This window comes from Lagenorhynchus albirostris, chromosome 6, assembly GCF_949774975.1.
Source record: "Lagenorhynchus albirostris chromosome 6, mLagAlb1.1, whole genome shotgun sequence".
Taxonomy (NCBI): Eukaryota; Metazoa; Chordata; class Mammalia; order Artiodactyla; family Delphinidae; genus Lagenorhynchus; species Lagenorhynchus albirostris.
Genome location: NC_083100.1, coordinates 21,359,943 through 21,381,711, shown reverse-complemented (window position 1 = coordinate 21,381,711; position 21,769 = coordinate 21,359,943).

Genomic DNA, 21,769 nt, shown 5'->3' with positions numbered 1-21,769 from the left:
GTATCCCTGCAGTGACTGTCCTTTCACTGTGTGTTTGGATATGTGTATCCTTGCAGTGACTGTCCTTTCACTGTGTGTTTGGATATGTGTATCCCTGCAGTGACTATCCTTTCACTGTGTGTTTGGATATGTGTATCCCTGCAGTGACTATCCTTTCACTGTGTGTTTGGATATGTGTATCCCTGCAGTGACTGTCCTTTCACTGTGTTTGGATATGTGTATCCCTGCAGTGACTGTCCTTTCACTGTGTGTTTGGATATGTGTATCCCTGCAGTGAATATCCTTTCACTGTGTGTTTGGATATGTGTATCCCTGCAGTGAATATCCTTTCACTGTGTGTTTGGATATGTGTATCCCTGCAGTGAATATCCTTTCACTGTGTGTTTGGATATGTGTATCCCTTGAATAAATACTTGGCAGCTGACTTTCTGGGTCATAGGTAAGATGCCTTTTTAAATTCTGATGGATCTTGCTAAATTGCCCTCCAAAGAGGTAATTCCCATTTACACTCTGACCGGCAACATATGAAAGGATGTTTCCCTAAATCCCCACCAATACTATGGAATTTTCATCTTTGTCAATCTTATTGATTCAACAAATATTTACTGAAAATCTGTTATGTGCCAGGCATGCTCTAGGCTCTGGGAATACAGCAATGAACAAAAGAAACAAAAATCCATACTTTCTTGGAGCAAACATCCTAGTAGGGAAGTTCCACAAACGAAACAATACATTATTGAGTGCGTTAGAAAGTGGTATGTACTATGGAGAAAAATAAGGCAGGGAAGGGGATAAGAAGTGCCAGGAAGTTGTGTGTGTGTGTGTGTGTGTATGCGTGTGTGCTGGGGAGAGGGGTGGTGGCTGCAGTTTTAAATGGGGTGATCAGGGAAGACCTCCCTATATGGTGACACTTAAGAAAAGACTTGAAGATGATGAGCAGGGCTTCCCTGGTGGCTCAGTGGTTGAGAGTCCGCCTGCCGATGCAGGGGACACGGGTACATGCCCTGGTCCAGGGAGATCCCACATGCCGCGGAGCGGCTGGGCCCGTGAGCCATGGCCACTGAGCCTGCGCGTCCGGAGCCTGTGCTCCGCAACGGGAGAGGCCACAACAGTGAGAGGCCCGCGTACTGCAAAAAAAAAAAAAAAAAGATGATGAGCAAGCTAGCCCTGATTTCAAGGGGAAGAGCATTTCAGGGAGAGTGAAAGCCGTGTGCAAAACCCCAGAGAAGAGAGAATCAACAGCAGGGTGCCTAAGAAAGAGCAGGGATTCCAGGGGCCCTAGAGAGGAATAGGCCAGGAGGAAGAGTAATAGGAGATGATAGAATGTGGGGCCTTTGGGGACATGGCAAAGACTCTGGACTTTGTTCCATGTGAGCTGAGCAAACCTTTGGAGGTTTTCGAGTAGAGGGAGAGAAGTGGTCGACCTAGATGGCCACAGGATCCACTGGTTGCTGTCTTGAGAAGAAACTGGGTGTCAAGGGCTGTTTTAGGGAGAGGCAAATGGAGGCCATTCTAATGACCCAGATGACCATGATTTGGACCAGGGAGGAAGCAGTTAGAGGTGGGCAGAAATGGCTGGACTCTGAATGGAATTTGAAGACAGAGCCAACGAGACTTATAACAGATTGGAAGTAAAGTATAAAAGAAAGAGAGGAGGGAGTTCAAGGGTTGGGGCTTACAAGCTGTGAAAGTCGAACTGTCACTGATTGATTGTGATAAAGGACGTGGGATAGGCAGGCTTGGAGGGCTGAGGAGGAAGAGCAAGAGTTTATTTTCAGAAGTGTCAATTCTCACGGGCAGTGTGTTCATTTAAAAGTGTGTTACAGGGCTTCCCTGGTGGCGCAGTGGTTGAGAGTCCGCCTGCCGATGCAGGGGACGCGGGTTCGTGCCCCAGTCCGGGAGGATCCCACATGCCGCGGAGCGGCTGGGCCCGTGAGCCATGGCCGCTGAGCCTGCGCGTCCGGAGCCTGTGCTCCGCAACGGGAGAGGCCGCAACAGTGAGAGGCCCGCGTACCGCAAAAAAAAAAAAAAAGTGTGTTCCAACACGTAAGCTTATCCTGTTCTGGCTACATTATGAGGCTGAAGGAACTTATCAAGTACATATTCATTGAGAGGCTGGCTACTGAGAGTTAAGGAAGGATAAGAGAAGGTCCCCGAGGGCTCTGACTTAGCTGGGGAGACAGGATATGGACCCATGATGAAAAGTTGAGAGGACATGACAGAGTACCAGCTGTCAGCAGGCAGCACAGGGCTGTGGTATCAAGCCCAGCACCGCGTCATTTATCATTTGCAACTGTGCCAGGATGGAGTACTATGTACTATGTTCTGAAGTTGGATTTTGGATTTGAGTTCACCTACCTAGGTTCAAGTAGAAAGTGGGCCAAGGGGTCTGCCAGCAAGAAGATGAAAGCTAGGGTCTGACGGCTTCTGTTAACTATTGGAGCTGGATTTGTTGAGAATGGAGAAATTAGAGAAGGCATTCAGCTCTTGGAAAATACAGGTACTCTGCCCCTTTACTAACCTTGATCTTAGACAAGTCACTTAATTTTTCTGAACCTCAGTTTTCTAATTTGTGAAATGGAGATGATGAGTCGAGCCCTACCGACTAGAAAGTTGTGAGACTCGAATGAGATCATTTGAAAGCCATAAAGTACTATAGAAATAGCAGAATTCAACACAGTTGACTAAATCCAAATAGTATAGGCCTGTTGAGCAAATGTCAGTTCCAGTACTACTTGGCTTACATATGACAGTATTTCTTTTCACGTTTGTACCTCTGCCATGTGTGGGCATCTTTCACGTGGTGGGTTTCAGACAAGATATTTCTGGAAAGCCATAGAACCATGTCTATATAACAAACTTGCTCAGGAGGTTAACGCTCTCCTTTGCTAAGGACCACATGTAGTGTTTGCCTGCTCTAACGACTTATGAATATTTTCTTTTAAAATTAATGTTAAGTGTTAAAACTTATAAATGAAACATTCCTCTAAAAAATTGAAATATTACAATTAAGGTTCCCTCTGATCACAGTCCTGTCTCCTTTCTAGCCTCCTCAGGGTAACCGTATGCTACAAACGTATGCTACAAACCTTTTTCAGTATGCTACAAACCTTCTTCTGGACACACATACACATAGGTGCCCCGTGATGTATACATAGCATCATTGTGTATGTTGTCATTTTTTTTCTGGCTGCGCCGCACAGCATGCAGGATCTTATTTCCCTGACCAGGGATTGAACCAGCGCCCCCTGCAGTGGAAGCGCGGAGTCTTAACCACTGGACTGCCAGGAGAATCCCTATGTTGTCATTTTTGGTAGTGAGGTTGGTTTTAATATACAAGGTACGCATTTATCTACCTGCAGGCTTTCTCCACTTAATAATATGTCTTGGAGATCTAGCCTTATTAGTACACATAATACTACCTCATTCTTTTTAACTGATGTGAGTATTCTATTTATTAGTTTTCTAAGGATTATTATGTGTGTTTTCAAAGTATTCATCTTCCCAGAAGTTAAATACCTTCATGATTTCTGGTTTTTGGAAACTTAAGGAACGACAGCCTACCAAACCCCGCAGCTTTAGCTTGCAGGTATCTGAGACCATATTCTGTCACCCCCATCTCCCGTTTCGGACTTCACTAGCAAGAGAGCAGCAAGCTTTCCTTTTTTTAGAGTGATGCTAGATTGTTCCTACAGCCTGAGTTGACGCCAACACCACCCACCACTGGCAGCAACATCTGGCATTTACCAAGAGCCCTTGGGCACCCGATGTCAGGGGAGCGGCAGTCCCCTGAGGCAACTGGTGACTCATAGACCCATTAGCTGTCTGTTTACAAGGCAGAACTGCCAGTCTACAGTTTCAGGTTTCTCCGTGGCAGGGAAAACTCTAGAGTTTGCTTTGAAAACAAGTAGTACAGTTTGAAGTCCTCTTTGAGAACTTACTGATGACTTCTGAGCGTTGGAGGAAGAACGGGACGGGAAAAACTAGAAAATCAAAATTCTTAAGTTCCAACACCACATCATTAGTGCATTCCACAGAAAAGCTATGCTTGCAGCAACATAGCACAAGCTGGTGTCATTCAATTATTCATTCAACATGTATTTACAGAGCCCAGTACTAGGATACAATGGTGAACCAGAATGTAGATTCCGTTCATGAAGACGGGGACTTGGTTCTTTGCAATATTCCAGCATCTAAAATAGTACAGACCTATCAGAGAGACTTACTAAATAGAAAGATACACTGTATCACAACTTCTAGAACAGTGCAGGCACGCGGTAGACACTTAATAAATGTGTTGAATAAATATGTGTATGAAAACAGAAAAAGAGCTAGTGAATGCAGAGTTTGTATTATGCCAATTTCTGAAGTCTATTAATGAGCTGCCCAAATCCAGTAGAGAGTTAAAAACCGTTGTCTTCCTGAGAGAAAAAGGACATCTTCTGAAACAAGCCAGCACCCCAAGCCAAGGCCAGCATTATCACTCTCCCCAAGGGGCCCAAGATGGCCAGCCCACATGCCTCTTAGGGGACTCCAGAAAGGTCCAGAGACAGGACTGGATGTCACCAATGTAAAAGCCCGCCAAGAGTCCCCGTTGGTCTCTTATTTCTGCCTCTGTAGTATGCCTCAGCCCTCCTTTTGGTAACAGCTCTTTGTTCTCCTTTGAGGAACACCCCCCTCCAATTCCACGAGTTGGGCAGACAATGAAGGCACTCCCCCCATCCCTCAGCCCCTGACCCCCAACAAGGGATGGGCAGGTGACCAAGATGCGCCAGCCCAGATACTCCTCCTGAAATTTGCAACTTAAGGGCAAGGACCCAAAGATGGAAAATGGCTTGAGTTGAGATATGAGTTATTCTGGGGACAGCATCTTGAAGAGGAGGTCCAACAGCAATGGGCGTTTTCATACCTGGAACTTTCCTCTTCCTGTATTTTCCAAAATCTAGTTTGTCTAGCTATTTAGTTTTCCCGTCATTCTGTGGGTTACTCCATAACTTGATCAGTACATTTTTTTTTCTTTTTTTGCTTGAGTAAATAAGAATCAGATTCTGTTGCTTTCAGAACTAAACCCATACAGTCCCACTGCGGGAGCTTACAAGGCAAGAAAAGGGTACTTGTGATGGGGCGGGGTAGGGGGAGAGGGAGAGAGAGAGGGAGGGAGAGAGAGAGAGGGAGGGAGAGAGAGAGGGAAAGAGAAAGAGAGAGGGAGGGAGGGAGAGAGAAAGAGAGAGAAGGAAAGAGAGAGACAGAGAGAGAGAGAGGGAGAGAGAATTATGAAAGAAGAGTTCGCTCTCAAGCCAAGCACAACAATCCAGTTTGATTTAATCAGGTGAGATTTTTTTTTTTTTTTATCAGGTGAGATTTTTATTTCTATTTCTCTACTTGGCTTCTTCCTGAAGAGAAACAGATATTGTCTGCCATCTGCAAATCCTTCAGTTTTATCACTCTGTGGTTTCCCATAATGCAAAATACTTTCTAAATTTTCAAACTATTTTTATTTGGTATAGTTTGCTGGTCAATTTCACTTCCTTCCCTCCTCCCAAATGTATACTCTGAGAAAACCTTAATGATCAGTTCTTGTTCCTTCTTTAGTTTTAAGCAACAAACATCTTGCGTCCTCAAAATTTACTAAATAACTTCATACTCAGGAATGTCTAACCTTTTCAAAGGATGCCCTTGGAGAGAATAAAAACACATAAAGTAAGCTAGAACAGGTATAAAGCATATGGAGAGGATCTTCAAGAAAACTGGATTCTTTTTTTCTTAAGATTTATTTATTATTTACTTATTTACTTTATTTATTTTTGTCTGCATCAGGTCTTAGTTGCAGCACGCGGGATGTTCGTTGAAGTATGCAAGATCTTTCAGGATCTTTCGCCGCGGCACGTGGGCTTCTCTCTAGTTGTGGCACGCAGGCTTCAGAGCACATGGCTCTGTAGTTGTGGCGCGCGGGCTCCAGGGTGCGTGGGCTCTGTAGTTTGCAGCACACGGGCTCTCTAGTTGAGGCGTGCGAGCTCAGTATTTGTGGCGCGCGGGCTTAGTTACCCCTCGCGGCATGTGGGATCCCAGTTCCCCGACCAGGGATGGAACCCACATCCCCTACATTGTAAGACAGATTCTTTACCACTGGACCACCAGGGAAGTTCCTGAAAACTGGATTCTTATAGTCCCAACATGAAGGGAATCTAACCCTGCTGTGTGTCAACTCCTTTTTTGTCTAGATCTTTGTGACCTCTGTGATAACCCTCTGGGTATTAATCAGCAACTAATTGTGAATGACAAAAACATCACTCAGACTAGTTTAAGTATAAAAGGAAATTTACTGGCTCAAGTATCTGGAAAATTCAGGAAGTGATGCTAGCTTTAAACATAAATGGATCCAGGCACTCAATAAGGGTTGGTCTCTGCTAGAGATGGAATGTTTGTGCCTCTCCCAGACTCATATGTTGAAACCTAATCCCCAATGTGATGGAATTTGAAGGTGAGGCCTTTGGGAGATGATTAGGTCATGAGGATGGAGCCCGCATGAATATGATTAGTGCCCTTATAAAAGAGGCCCCAGAGAGCTCCCTCACCCCTTCTGCCATTTGAGGACACAGTGAGAAGATAGCTGTGTATGAACCAGGAAGCAGGCCCTCACCAGACATTGAATCTACTGGTGCCTTGATCTTGGCCTTCCCAGCCTCTAGAACTGTGAGAAATAAATTTCTGTTGTTTAAAAGCCACCCAGTCTATAGAATGCCCGTTACAGTAGCCCAAACAGACTAAGACACTCTCTTATCTTCTCTGGGTCTGAGTTGGTGACACTCACAGGCCCCTGGTAGCCCTGGATTTCACCATCTTTTCTGCTGATAATCTCAGCAGAAAGAGAACAGCTCCTTCCCAGTTGATCAGCAGGCCTGGGCCCAACTTTAATTGGCCTGAATTTTCAAAGGGAGAAATACACCTACTGAGTCTCATGTACACTCCTGCAGTGCTCAAGTGAAGAGGAACGGGGGAGACAGAAAAAGGAGGCCAATTGTACTAAGAGTGGGAGAGCTTCCTAAGGAAAATCAGATGGAGCGACGAAAAAAGGGAATGGATGCTGGCAAGGAAAAGCAACATATGCCAACTACACTCAGCAGCGGCAGCTGCTGATGCTCTCGTCCAAGCACGGTCATGTGTGCCATACAGAATGGACAGAAAGGGCTGCACAAAGAAGAGCCACTCCATGGTTCCATCAGGTCCAATGCACAGAAACTCAGAGCACAGGAGCTGTCTGCCAGAGGGACTTCAGTATCCCACTGCAGTCCCTGAAAATGCAGATGGGCAAGGGATGAGTTCAGCAATTCTACTCCCAAAACCAAAGAGAAAAACAGAAATTACTTTACTGGCTGTAGAGGAACTCTCACATGAGGCTGTGGCACAGGCAGAGTTTCTCAAAGGGTGATCTTAAACTCCTGCATTAGAATCCCTAGGGGTGCTTACTGAAACTCCAGACTCCTAGACCCTAGTTGAGATCATCTGACTTGTAAGCTCTGGGGTTGGGGCCCCAGAATCTGCCATTTGATCAGGCTGCCAAGCAGGGCTGGGACTGAGGTGCAGCTAATGAGGTGCTTGGGGTGCAGCAGTCAAGGGGGTGCTCACTCTGGGGTCAACCCTGCACCTGTGCAACACTGAGAGCAAGCAGGTCCTTAGGAGTTCCACCCTAGCCCCTCACTTCCCTCACCCTAGTCCTGGCCCTGCTCCCAAGGCTTGGGAATTCTGAAGCACACTGTTATAGACTGAATTATGTCTGCTCCAAAATTCCTTTGTTGAAGTCCTAACCTCTAGTACCTCAGAATGTGGCTGTACTTGAAGATAGGGCCTATAAAGAGGTAATTAAGGTTAAATGAGGGCATTTATCCAACATGATTGGTCTCCTTATAAGAATACGAGATTAGGACACAGACACAGACTGAAGACCATATGAAGACAAAGGGAGAAGACAGCCATCTATGAGCCAACCTCAGAATAAAATCAACCCTGCTGACACCTTGATCTCGGACTTCTAGCTTCCAGAACTATGAGAAAATATATTTCTGTTGTTTAAGCCACCAGTATGGTATTTGTTATGGCAGCCCCAGCAAACCAATACACATACCACGTTTGAGAACCGGTGGCAAGGCTGTTGAGAGCAGGAGCTCTGCTATCATACTGCCCCTTCTGTGGCTGCAGTCAGGATTAGGTGAGATAATCACATAAAGCACTTCATACAGTTTCATGAAAAATGGGAAGCAGGCACCCTGTAAATGCTAGCTATAATCATTGTTGTTAATAAAACATATGTACTTTAGTCAGCTTCTAACCCATCACGTTACACAGCCAATTGTGACCACCTAAAATTATTCAACTTAGCAATACTTATTGGGTGTCAACTTTATAAACATAGCACTGTGCTCAACCTCTTCTGGAACCAAAGATGAAAAATGAGCAGTAGTCATCTTCAGAGCGCTACCAAGAGTAAAAACTGGAAAATTATGAAACTGAAATGTCCATCTGTGCTGCAATGCACCCATCATTTTGATTCCTGCAATGTGCCCTTCCTTAACTCACTCCTGACTTTTCCATGTTTAACAAGACTGCCATGCCTAACTCCTATGGGAGTTAGCTATACTCCCATAACTAACTATCCTGTCATACCTTTACTAACTATACCCCCATAGCTAACTATCCTGCCATGCCTGCCTATACTCCCATAGCTAATTATACTGCTCCCTCTGACAATATTCCCACATCTAACTATACGTTTATCTAACTCTACTGTCATAGCTAACTATCCTGCTACAACAAACACTTTTCAGATGCCCAGAACAGCCTCAATTCTCACATCTTCAGATGTGATATGGACCTTTTCCCACCTCTGGAAAACTACCTCCCCCTACAATCCCAAGAATTCTGCATTCTCCAAAGTCTCTCTACATTCTACCTAACTAAATTAAACATAAACCCAGACCCATTAATCATGCCACATTTATTCCTAATTCAATTAAACTCACCTTCATAAACATTTATTAAGCATCTGCTGTACACAAGGTGACACAAAGTTTTAAAATAAAAGACATGCATAAAAAACTATAATAATGGAGAAAACATTACCACCGTTCATATTTGCTATGAAAGGCCCCTAAAGGTTTGTCCCAACTTACACCCAGATCCTACCAATACGAATGTTAATAGACAACAAGAATTATGCCAATGGGTTTTTAGTTTCCCACTCATTTATAGTACTTCTTTCTCCATAACACTCACAGGGATGCAGAAACAGGTCAAAACCCTGGAAATTTTCCATGCGAGTTCTACAAATGTAAAAGGACCAGGTAAATCTTCCCCTATAAACCCTCCTGTAATTCTCCATGCTGCCATCTCATGGGCTTCCGTTGTAAATGAAGTGCAGTTTCTTCGGAGATGGGACTAAGGATCTGACATAGGTTAGAAAGCTTTCTTTCACTCAACACAGGGAAAGTTGCTGCAGCAACAAAGCCTGTGCAGACTGAGATCTTAAAGGGCCACTGCAGTACTCAAATTGGAGGTTTAAACAGGCTCGAGGCTGAACTCTAAACCTGTCAGGGCGCTGCTAAATTGAGCAGTAAGCCCTCCCTTCTCTTGACTAGCATAAGCCAAACTGCACAATTACTGTCTAACTCTTTCATTTGATCTCATTAAGCATTGCTACTTGATTTATTAGCTTGAAAACCATGGAAAAGAGCAGAGGCTATTACATATATTTCCTGACTCATCTAAAAGGAGTAATTTAAATAAATGATTAAAATGGAAGCGTTTTGGGCTTCCCTGGTGGCACAGTGGTTGAGAGTCCGCCTGCCGATGCAGCGGACACGGGTTCGTGCCCCGGTCCAGGAGGATCCCACATGCTGCGGAGCGGCTGGGCCCGTGAGCCATGGCCGCTGAGCCTGCGCATCCGGAGCCTGTGCTCCGCAGCGGGAGAGGCCACAACAGTGAGAGGCCGCGTACCGCAAAAAAAAAAAAAAAGAAAAAAGAAATCTGGAATCATGCATTGGGTTTCCAGGGAAGCAGATTCTGAGATGGAGTGAGCTTACAGAAGGTTAGCAGGAATTATTTGTGGCTTACAGGAGGCCTAGTGGGGAGTACTCACAGGTTATAGGAGGCCTAGTGGGGAGTACTCACAGGTATAGGAGGTCTACAGGGGAGCACTTACGGCTTGCAGGAAGCCTACTAGGGGGCACTCGTGGCTTACAGGAGGCCTAGGGGGAAGCACTCATGGAATCAACACCTGTGGAAGGGAAGGGAAGAAAAGGGAACAGGGCTGGGCTTCAGCCAGCCCTAGGGGAACTTCATGGCTGAGCGGTTTGGGTTGGTAAGAGAGGGCTGAGCCTTTCTACTCCCATGATAATCAACCTCTGGATGAGGGCCACCTGGGAAGGGAACATGACCTTGGCTAGGGCAGCTCTCTTCAGCTGAGGCGGTCCAGCAGGGGGCTGACAGATGAGGGCTGTCTGCTGGCAGCACTTCTAGTAGCCGGCCCAGTAACTCTCCTCCTGAGGGAGGATCTGTGTGGCACGTCATAGCATCCAATGCCCAGCAGCCCCTAGACCTAAATGCATCCCTGTGGTTGTTCCACGAGCTCAGAATTTCCTTCCTCTGGAAATGCAGGAATTCTTTTATCAGATTACTTTAAAATAAAATAGGCTGAACTTTATGTTTTTCCTTCCTTTATTTTACTGTGGTAAAATATGTTAAGTCCTCCAGGCATTATCACAAAATCCTTCTGCTCTTAGGAGGGAACATTCTAGAAATCAAGGCTCAGAGAATTCTGTCCAACAGTGGAGGCAATGCCACCTATGTTAAATTGATTAAAAATACATGCTGCAATTTGGATGAACCTCAAAAACTTACGGTAGGTGAAGAAGGCCAGACACAAAAGGTCACATGTTGCATGATTCCATTTACATGACATATCCCGAGTGGGTAAATCCATAGGGATAGAATTCCACCTGGTTGTTGCCAGGGCTGCAGGGAGGAGAAATGAGGAGCAACTGATTAATAAATATAGAGTTTCCCTTTGGGAATATTTTGGAACTGGATAGAGATGGTGGTTGCAGAGCACTGTGATATACTAAATGCCACTGAATCGTTCATTTAAAAGTGGTTAATTTTATGTTATGTCAATTTCACCTCAGTTTTTTAAAATGAGTTTTTAAAAAAATCATCTTCTTTGGAGGCAGTCTGTTATATTAAAATTAACCCTCTACTGGAAATTCCCTGGCAGTCCAGTGGTTAGGACTCTGTGCTTTCACTGCCCAGGGCCTGGGTTCAATCCCTGGTTGGGATTGAAAAAAACAAAAAAAAGAAAGAAAGAAAAAAAATTAACCCTCTACTGTAGGAGCCTCCCGCTTTTGAGTAACTGGATATTACCAAAACATTGTAACTCTGTCCTCAGAGTAAATTTAGATTACATAAGGCAAGTCAGGTAAAACTCTGTATTTAAAGTCAAGCATCCTACTCAAGTAGATACTGAATAGATACAAAATTATGTATAACTATAAGCAACTGATTTAAACGGGGCAAGTAATTTCTGTTTACAACTAAAGGATATTTTCCTACAAAAGGAGTTTGGAGTATTGTGATTAATACAGCCTTAAAAATTTTTTGAAATAAAAATAATGTTCAGATATTTCAGAATCTCCAAAATGATTTGGAAAGGCACACTTCAAACAAACAATTTTTTTAAATACTTGATGAAAAACATTCATCTTTTACTGGTAAAAACATGAAGAACTGCATCTGAATACTTTGCTTTAATATGTCTGGTGTTTGGTGACAAGAAAGACAGAGTAACAGTGTAAATATATTTGTTTGAAGCTAAACGTTATGTGAATTAAGCTATATTTAAACAAATAACTCCCTTTACCCCTACGACCACTCCACCACTATTACCCAGCATAGTCTGAAATTCATAAGAGAAATTTAACTTTGAAGTAAAAGGAACAGTCCAAAAGCCATGAAACAGTTAAGATACCAGGACCTTCAAGTGTCGATTTAAAATATGCCTAACAGGGACTTCCCTGGTGGCGCACTGGTTAAGAATCCGCCTGCCAATGCAGGGGACACGGGTTTGAGCCCTGGTCTGGTAAGATCCTACATGCCGTGGAGCAACTAAGCCTGCGCTCTAGAGCCCATAAGCCACAACTACTGAAGCCTGAGTGCCACAACTACTGAAGCCCGCGTGCCTAGAGCCCATGCTCCCAACAAGAGAAGCCACTGCAATGAGAAGCCCACACACCGCAACGAAGAGTAGCCCCCGCTCACAACTAGAGAAGCCCGCGCACCAGTGAAGACCCAACACAGACATACATACATACATACATACATACATTAAAAAAATACGCCTAACAGCAAAAGTCCATGTTCTAGGCAAGTGAGTGTCAAATCAATTATCCTCTCCCCCATCCTCTCTGATAAAAGAACCATTTATAAATTTCATTGTTTTTCTAAAGCATTCCAAATTTGAAGTTTCTGTACAAAATACTTTCTGAATTTCAAAACATATTTAAAACCTATTATATAATGAAATTTAAAATTTTAATGTTTATCTGAGTTTTCAAGAATGCAATTTTCTTTTTTTCTCTTCAGTACAGTTATTCCAGACTAAAAATTTTAAATTTGAGACATGGCATTTTGAATTCCATACAAGAATTTGTATTTCTGCACTAAAACTAACAAGCTAAAGTTTCATGTAAATATGATATAAAACATGTGCTTTATATATTTTTTTAAACATCTTTATTGGAGTATAATTGCTTTACAATGGTATGTTAGTTTCAGCTTCACAACAAAATGAATCAGTTATATATATATACATATGTTCCCATATCTCTTCCCGCTTGCGTCTCCCTCCCTCCCACCCTCATGTGCTTTATATTGAAATAAACTACATTTGAAGTGTGTTATGTTTGTAAACCAAAGTTGTCTTTTAGAAATTGACTCCAAAAAACTTAGTCCAAAAATATATACAAATCAACAGCAAAGTTTCCACTTGATCTTTCCAGGCAGGATTTAAATGTGTCATATCTTGATGTTTTCCCAGTTATAGTGTATTAATTTAATTCTGCTTGATCTTGATATATTCTGGATATTTTCTCAAATATACTTGAATTTTGAAAATTTGAATTTGTATAGCATCATGGAAGGTGATATAAAGAAGGACTGAGGCTGCTAAGTTAGGGCAGCCAAGGCAAATGATTAAAACCAGGCAGGAAGTGTAATAAACAATTCCCACTGCCAAGAGGCTGGCGCTCCAGGTCTAGCAACTCAAACCTGTTTGCAGGTGTAGAAACTCAAACTTGTTATCCAGCTGTCCAAAGTTCTCAGAATTCAAGGATGCTGAATTATGTTCACAAACTCACCAGAAATTGAAGGATGTTGTCTAGACTTACATAAAACTCTCAAGCACGGGACTTCCCTGGTGGTATAGTGGTTGGGAATCTGCCTGCCAATGCAGGGGACATGGGTTCAATCCATGGTCCAGGAAGATCCCACATTCCGTGGAGCAACTAAGCCCGTGTGCCACAACTACTGAAACCTGTGCACTCTAGGGCCTGCGAGCCACAACTACTGAGCCTGCATGCTGCAACTACTGAAGCCTGCATGCCTAGAGCCCATGCTCCACAACAAGAGAAGCCACCAGAATGAGAAGCCCGCACACCGCAACAAAGAGTAGCCCCTGCTTGCCGCAACTAGAGAAAGCCCACGTACAGCAACAAAGACCCAACGCAGCCAAAATTAAAATTAATTAATTAATTAAACTCCCAAGCTGGCTGAAAATTCCTATGGGCCAGAGCAGGCCATTAGCTCCCTTTAGCAAAGCTGCCCAGAAAATCAAATTTTTGAATTTATTTTTGGACATGGTTTTGGAGGAAAGGGAGATAGATGGTTTAATGAATTTAGCACTGAGAGTCTGATGCATCCTTCTGCAAAAGAGGGATGTATATGCCAAGCAAAGTGAACATTTGTAGCCCTTGGATGGGGCATGTGCCTTATGGCTAGTGGTAGGTGGGCACTACTGTTGGTGGCCACATGGGGTTTTCTTACACTACCACGGTGGATCACTCTCCCACTTTTGACAGTGATATATGTTTTTCTGTTCGCATTAATATTTTCAGTCAGATTAAAATTAACTTTCTGTGAAATGGCAGGACATTTGGAATCTACCCTAAAATACTTAAAACTCAAGTAGGGGAGGGGGCTTCCCTGGTGGCGCAGTGGTTGAGAGTCCGCCTGCTGATGCAGGGGACACGGGTTCGTGCCCCGGTCCGGGAAGTTCCCACATGCCACGGAGCGACTGGGCCCGTGAGCCATGGCCGCTGAGCCTGCGCGTCCGGAGCCTGTGCTCTGCAACGGGAGAGGCCGCAACAGTGAGAGGCCCGCGTGCCGCAAAAAAAAAAAAAAAAAAAAAAACTCAAGTAGGGGAGAAAGACAGATTTGGAAAAATATAGATCATCGTTAAAGCTGGGCAGTGGATATTATTATATTATTCTCTTTACTTTAACGTGTGTTCGAATAGTTCCATTAAAGTTTTTTTTTTTTAATTATTTCTTGATGTCTTGGTTCTGGTCTTTCTCAGTATACTGCATTGGGCACAGGCTCTAAAACTAAACTCCTTTAGTTCAAATCCCACTTCTGCCATTTGCTAACTGAGATCTTAAACAAGTTACTTGATCTGTTTGTACCAGTTTCCTCATTGTAAAACACTGGTACTGATGAAATCTACCTCATGTGGTTTTCATAAGGTTAAAAATAATATCATGCATGGAAGGTGCTTGGCTGTGTCTGGCATATAGTACTAGCTCAATAAATGCTACCTATTATTATCTATCACGTACTGATTCTATAGTTTAACTTTGTGGGCATTGTATTTCTACTCTCCAATATGAGCTCATAAGCCAACTACAAGGCCCATTCCCACACACACACACACACACACACACACACACACTCACACACACACACACACACACACACTTTGCTAGCTCATCAAAATCTGCTCTTCTGTATTCCACTGAAATCTCTGTAGTTTCATTCCTCCAAGTAAAATAGTAAGAACTAATTAAAAAGAATCAGATAAAGGCACCCACCCTCCCGGTCCCCTAATCTCCATCCCAACAATACAGGAGAACGTTGCTCCATCTCTTCTTCCTCCCCTCCACAGTCAATCCCACTAACACCAAATCCAGACTCAATGCCTTACAGGTGAATCTTCCTCCCGGAAGAAATAGACTATTCCTCTTGGTTCATCTGAAAACAAGAAGCTGAAGAAATCTAAGAAAACAAGCTTTGATATACAGCTCTGACTTCAGAACATTAAAATTACAGGGTAAGGAATTCTGAATTACATCTACTCTGAATCACCCATAGAAATGACTTTTTAAAAATCTTTGCTATTTAAGTCCACGATGATTATTAGCATTTGAAAGAAGGTGACTCTGTTGAGTCACACTTAGAACTATAAACTAAATAAATTTGTGCTTCAGTCAGGACAGATGAAAAAGAAACTGAGTGATCAAAACATGCACGTGAAACCAGGAATATTGTTTTTACTTTGCTGATTTGTTCGAGTTGTTCCACATTTACCAATTGGATATCATCTTCCCATTCGATACATGAACTCAAGTACATCAACGCTACCAGAATAATTGGACTAGAGTCCATCTCTGGCAAGCCTCCATGTGTACTCAACTGACTTGTGCTGGAGCTGACTAATTGGTAATATTGACTAAGCCAGTGTGGGAGGCTGGCCAGGAGCGTGTGGGTTATGTCCAGGGTCTGCAGGGCAGAATTCAGTTTAAGAAGCAATGGCTTTGTACCACTAAATACATATTCCATATTGAAGCTGAGCTTCCACGCCCTCTGCCACACCTGTGTACTCCCATAACCACTGGCTGTCCAGTGCAAATTGCCTCCTGTTTCTCCCAAATAACCTTTATTTATAACTGACTAACTCTTGTCCATGTTACCCTCTACCCAAGTAATTAATGAGACCATTTTTATTTTATAATTTTTTATTTTGGGAATTTCTAAACTTATCCAAAGGTAGAGAGCACAGTAGCATTAGCCATATAACATATAATGTATCTGCCACCTTGCTTAAACAATTATTACCACGCTTCCAATGTGGTTTCACCTGCTTCCCCCCCCACCACCATTTTTTTCTAAACTGGAGTATTTTAAGGCAAATCCCAATACCAACATTTCTTCCCTAATGGGTAAAGGTATTTTAGAAAAATGTAACTGCCATGCCATTAGCACATCTAACAAAATGACCAGTAATTCTCTGACATTACCTACTAATACCCAATCCATATTCAAATTCCTCAATTGTCTCAAAGCTGTCACAAGAGCAAGTAAGTGGTAGAAGCTGGGATTTGAACCCAGGCAGTTGGGACTCCAGCAGACCCTAAAATCTATAACTCACGGAACGAGAGAGTTCACCAAGAGCTCTGCATAAACAAGACGAAAAGACAATCCTCAGAATGGGAGAAAATATTTGCAAACGAATCAACAGACAAAGGATTAATCTCCAAAATATATAAACAGCTCATGCAGCTCAATATTAAAGAAACAAACAACCCAATCCAAAAATGGGCAGAAGACCTAAATAGACATTTCTCCAAAGAAGACATACAGATGGCCAAGAAGCACATGAAAAGCTGCTCAACGTCACTAATTATTAGAGAAATGCAAATCAAAACTACAATGAGGTATCACCTCACACCAGTTAGAATGGGCATCATCAGAAAATCTACAAACAACAAATGCTGGAGAGGGTGTGAAGAAAAGGGAACCCTCTTGCACTGTTGGTGGGAATGTAAATTGATACAGCCACTGTGGAGAACAGTATGGAGGTTCCTTAAAAAACTAAAAATAGAACTACCATATGACCCAGCAATCCCACTACTGGGCACATACCCAGAGAAAACCATAATTCAAAAAGACACATGCACCCCAATGTTCATTGCAGCACTATTTACAATAGCCAGGTCATGGAAGCAACCTAAATGCCCATCGACAGACGAATGGATAAAGAAGATGTGGTACATATATACAATGGAATATTACTCAGCCATAAAAAGGAACGAAATTGGGTCATTTGTAGAGGCATGGATGTATCTAGAGACTGTCATACAGAGTAAAGTAAGTCAGAAAGAGAAAAACAAATATCGCATATTAACGCATATATGTGGAACCTAGAAAAATGATACAGATGAACTGGTTTGCAGGGCAGAAATAGAGACACAGATGTAGAGAACAAACGTATGGACACCAAGGGGGGAAAGCCGTGGGGGGGTGGGGTTGGTGGTGTGATGAACTGGGCGATTGGGATTGACATGTATACACTGATGTGTATAAAATTGGTGACTAATAAAAACCTGCTGTATAAAAAAATAAAATAAAATTCAAAAAAAAAAAACCCAAAACAAATGTGGCCAATGGTAACTTTCACAGGTACAGCATCTAGCCCCATGGCAGCCATGAAAATGCACTGTTTACATCTCCTGCCATGGGGAACAGAGCTGACTGACAGCTCCAGCTGCGGCACCGGTGGATCCACCACTGCATTTGCCCTTGGGCTGCTCCCACCTAGACTGAGCACAGCTAAGCTGTTAATTCACACCCATTCCTGAGAGACCAATGGGTGACTTTGGCCCCAAAACTTGGGCAGCAGATGCGTCAGCCTGGTGGACACTTCCTCCGACTGTGCGGCGGTCTGAGACTCTTCCTACCCAGGCCTCCTTCCTTCCCTCTCTCCTTCACCATTGTCAGAACTTCATTATAGCCACATTCAGGGGTGGCCCTGTAAGACAGTGGAGTGGGAAAAATCTTTCTCAGAGGCAGTCTGCAGGCCGTGCAGCTGGTATCCACACTGGAAAAAAGGAAGCCCAAGGTGAGAATGTACAGATTCCTGCACAGTGGCCCAAGGTCTGGTTCTTTGGCCAAGAACCTGGAAGGAAAAGGACTGAAAGATTGGAAACCAGGGGGTCTGAGGTAGAGACATATGGATAAACACAGAGGAGTGGGCACAACGTTTTTTTTTCTGTCTCACACAGTAATGCTCCCCAGAAGGCATCCACCATGGAAGAGGCACAGAACAACCAAGCAGAAAAGAAGACTCAGCCCATCAGTGTTGCTCGGGCTTCCTCGTCGGCCACCGCAGAACTGGCACCATGGGCTCAGGGATGGAGGAAAGCAGAAATCCAGCATGTAACCCCGATTACCCAAGGCCCATATAGTTAGTGCTGCCTCTGAATGTCCAATCTGTCCACACAGAGACCAACGCTGAGCACCGAGATGGCACATTCCTCGTGGTGAACAAGCGCTGCTGGACGGCAAGTCGACACGTGAGCCAGTTATGGATGTATTGCTTCTCTGCTCCTTGAAAATGGATCCAGGCCCTTTACGTAGCTCCTCCTTTGCCAGCTAGCACCAAAGCTTTGTCAGTAGAGGGCGATGGAGAGACGCGGGAGGAAAAGGGTTTTGCTTCTTGACTCCTGTACTGCCCGCCACCTGGCAGCCCCCAGGCAGCAGTGCACCTTGGCCAGCAGCTGCAGCAGCTGCCCCCCCCCCCCGGCACCCTAGAGGGCAGATTTCTAGCAAATTCCACCAGCAGAGCACCACAGATGACGAGTGACTTCTCTGCCATCCAGTGAACCACAGCCATGCCCTCCCTCAGCCCTTGGGCGGAGGGGTGCGTGGATGGGCAATTCTCTTTCTATCAGCCCTGTATAGCTACTCCTTCTGTCTACTATTCCTGTATCCTTTAAAGTTCTCTTTACTTCCTACTAGCCAATCCCCTGTTAGAGTTAATAATTCTTTATATTAAACTTTCCCTGTTCAAATGATTGCATAGTATCTGTGTCACACCTTACAGTGAGAGAAGTGGTAGATACCATTCCAGGTAAGAGTTTGCCTTTCCTGTTCACAGGAACTCAGACATCACTGCTATCTAGGAGCTTATATAAGATGGGATCCACAGGTGTGGAATCCTGTGCCCCAGCTTCCAACCAGGTGATCAGAGTGGATCATGGAACCATTGATTGTGTCACACCCCACATTTCGAGAAGCAGCCAGCCTCACAGAGGACTACAACAGCCAAGGCACAGCTGAGGTGCCACCCACCATCTGAAAGGATGGAGAACTGTTCTTCAGGACGCGTGTCCCCATTGGCTTTGGGAACACACTGGGAACTGAGGAGTGGAAGAGGGAGTGGCTCTACTTGCCATCGCTCCCTAAGATCCACCATGGGACTCTGTCCTCCCCGTCCCTGCAATTCTGGGCTCTGCGGCGTTGGAGGTCCTTGTCCCAAAGGGGCAACTCTTGTCAAGGGACACAGCAAGGTTCCATTAAACTAAACTGTGTCTGATTCTAGGGCACTTTAGACTCCCTGTGACCAGGTACCAGCTGGTGAGAAAAGGAGTTGCCATCACCGGCAGAAGGAGTCAGAGCTGCTCTTCTACAGTGGGGACAGGGAGGGACAGGGAACCAGGTGACCCACTGAATGCCTCCTGATACCCTTTTGCCCCACTGTGACTGTGTTTGCGCACGTGTGGCAACCGTGGCTACAGTCCAAGGTGTTTCCTGCCCATTCCTCTCTTCCTCCTCTTTTTTTTTTTTTTTTTTGCGGTACGCGGGCCTCTCACTGTTGTGGCGTCTCCCGTTGCGGAGCACAGGCTCCGGACGCGCAGGCTCCGCGGCCATGGCTCACGGGCCCAGCTGCTCCGCGGCATGTGAGATCTTCCCGTACCGGAGCAGGAACCCGTGTCCCCTGCATCGGCAGGCGGACTCTCAACCACTGCGCCACCAGGGAAGCCCTCTTCCTCCTTCTTTTACAAGTCTCAGACTCCATCACAGTCTGAAGGCTGTGGATGCCTTCTCAGGCTCCCTGCCCTTTACGCTCCACGGGCACATTCCCCAGAAGTCTCAAGCACATCTTACTCTTCCCTGGCATCTTCTTCTCTGAGGACCTGAACTAACACAAGCCACGAACCTAAAGAGCAGTGTGTGTGGAAGGGGGTGACAAAGGTCACCTTATCAACAACCTCTTTTAACATGATTATAGAATTGCTTTTGTTTTTCTCAAGATGTCTTTTTCTTCCTGTTATATGCCTTTAGTACCATGACCTTATCCTCTGTAGCACCTAAAATAATGGAGAATTCTATGCTGGAGAGGAGAAAGGGAATCCTCCTATCCTGCTAGTGGAAATGTAAATTGGTGTAGCCACTATGGAAAATAGCATGGAGGTTCTTTAAAACAACTAAAAAGAGAGCTGCCATATGATTCAGCAATCCCACACCTGGACATATATCTGGAAAAGATGAAGACTCTAATTTGAAAAGATACATATACCCCAATGTTTACAGCAGCACTATTTACAATAGCCAAGACATGGAAGCAACCTAAATGTCCATCAATAGATGAATGGATAAAGAAGATGTGGTACATATATACAACAGAATACTCCTCAGCCATAAAAAAGAATGAAATAATGCCATTTGCAGCAACATGAACGGACCTAGAGATTATCATACTAAATGAAATAAGTCAGACAGAGAAAGACAAATATCATATGACATCACTTACATGTAGAATCTTAAAAAATGATACAAATGAACCTATTTACAAAACAGAAAGAGACACAGAAAACAAATTTATGGTTACCAAAGGGGAAAGGCGGGGATAAATTAGGAGTCTGGAATTAACAGATACACACTAGTATATATTCAATATCTTATAATAACCTATAGTGGAAAAAGAATCTGAAAAAGGATATGTGTGTGTGTGTGTGTGTGTATGAAACTGAATTGCTTTGCTGTACACCTGAAACTAACACAACATTGTAAATCAACTATACTTCAATAAAAATAAATAAATAAAACAAAAAAAGATTATTTGGGAATTTTAAATTTCTGTGCGTATTTTTTTTCACTACTGAACTCCCACCATAATGCTGAGCACATAGTAGGGGCTCCAAACTATTAGCTGAATGAATGAGTCAGGCTGTTCAGGAACATCCAATCTACAGCAAAATTTACCAAGTGCAGTAGCAGAAGAACATTATTGACAAGACATTACTATGACACACACAGAAATCCTGGAGAGCAGACTTATATTTCTAGAGCACAGATAATGATCAGCTGTACAGTGACAGTCGAACAAGAAGATCTAATAAGGAGCTGGAGCTGAGTTTAGTGCTACGTAGGGCAGCCTCCATGTCTTAAACAGAAATAAGCAAATGTCAACCTATGGAGATATAAGGGGTTGTCAGCAGTCACCAACACGAAGCAATTTGAAAAGCAAGCCCTGCTTCTTCCATCTTCCGCACCAACCTGTGCCGGGGCCACAGGTTGTAATTCTTAGAAGCTTGTAATTCTTAGAAGCTGTGATGTTATCATCTCCAGAAGGCTACTGTTAAAATGTAGTCTAGGAGGAAAGGAAGATTTCTGATCTTTCCACATTCACAGAATGAGGACAACGTTTAAGTGAACATGGGCTCACTCTCAAGGGTGGCCTTGCACTTGTTCACTTCTGAGAGTGAGCACCTCCTTACATGGGGCCCAAACCAAGGCAGCTCATTGGCCTCATCCTAGTCCGAGACCTGCTTGGGATGCTGCAAAAATTACAGATTCTGGGCCCCCCACCCCAGAGCTTGGTCAATCATATACTTTGAACTGACTGTTACTGATAAAGAAACTGCTTCACTTCAAGAGGGAATAAGTC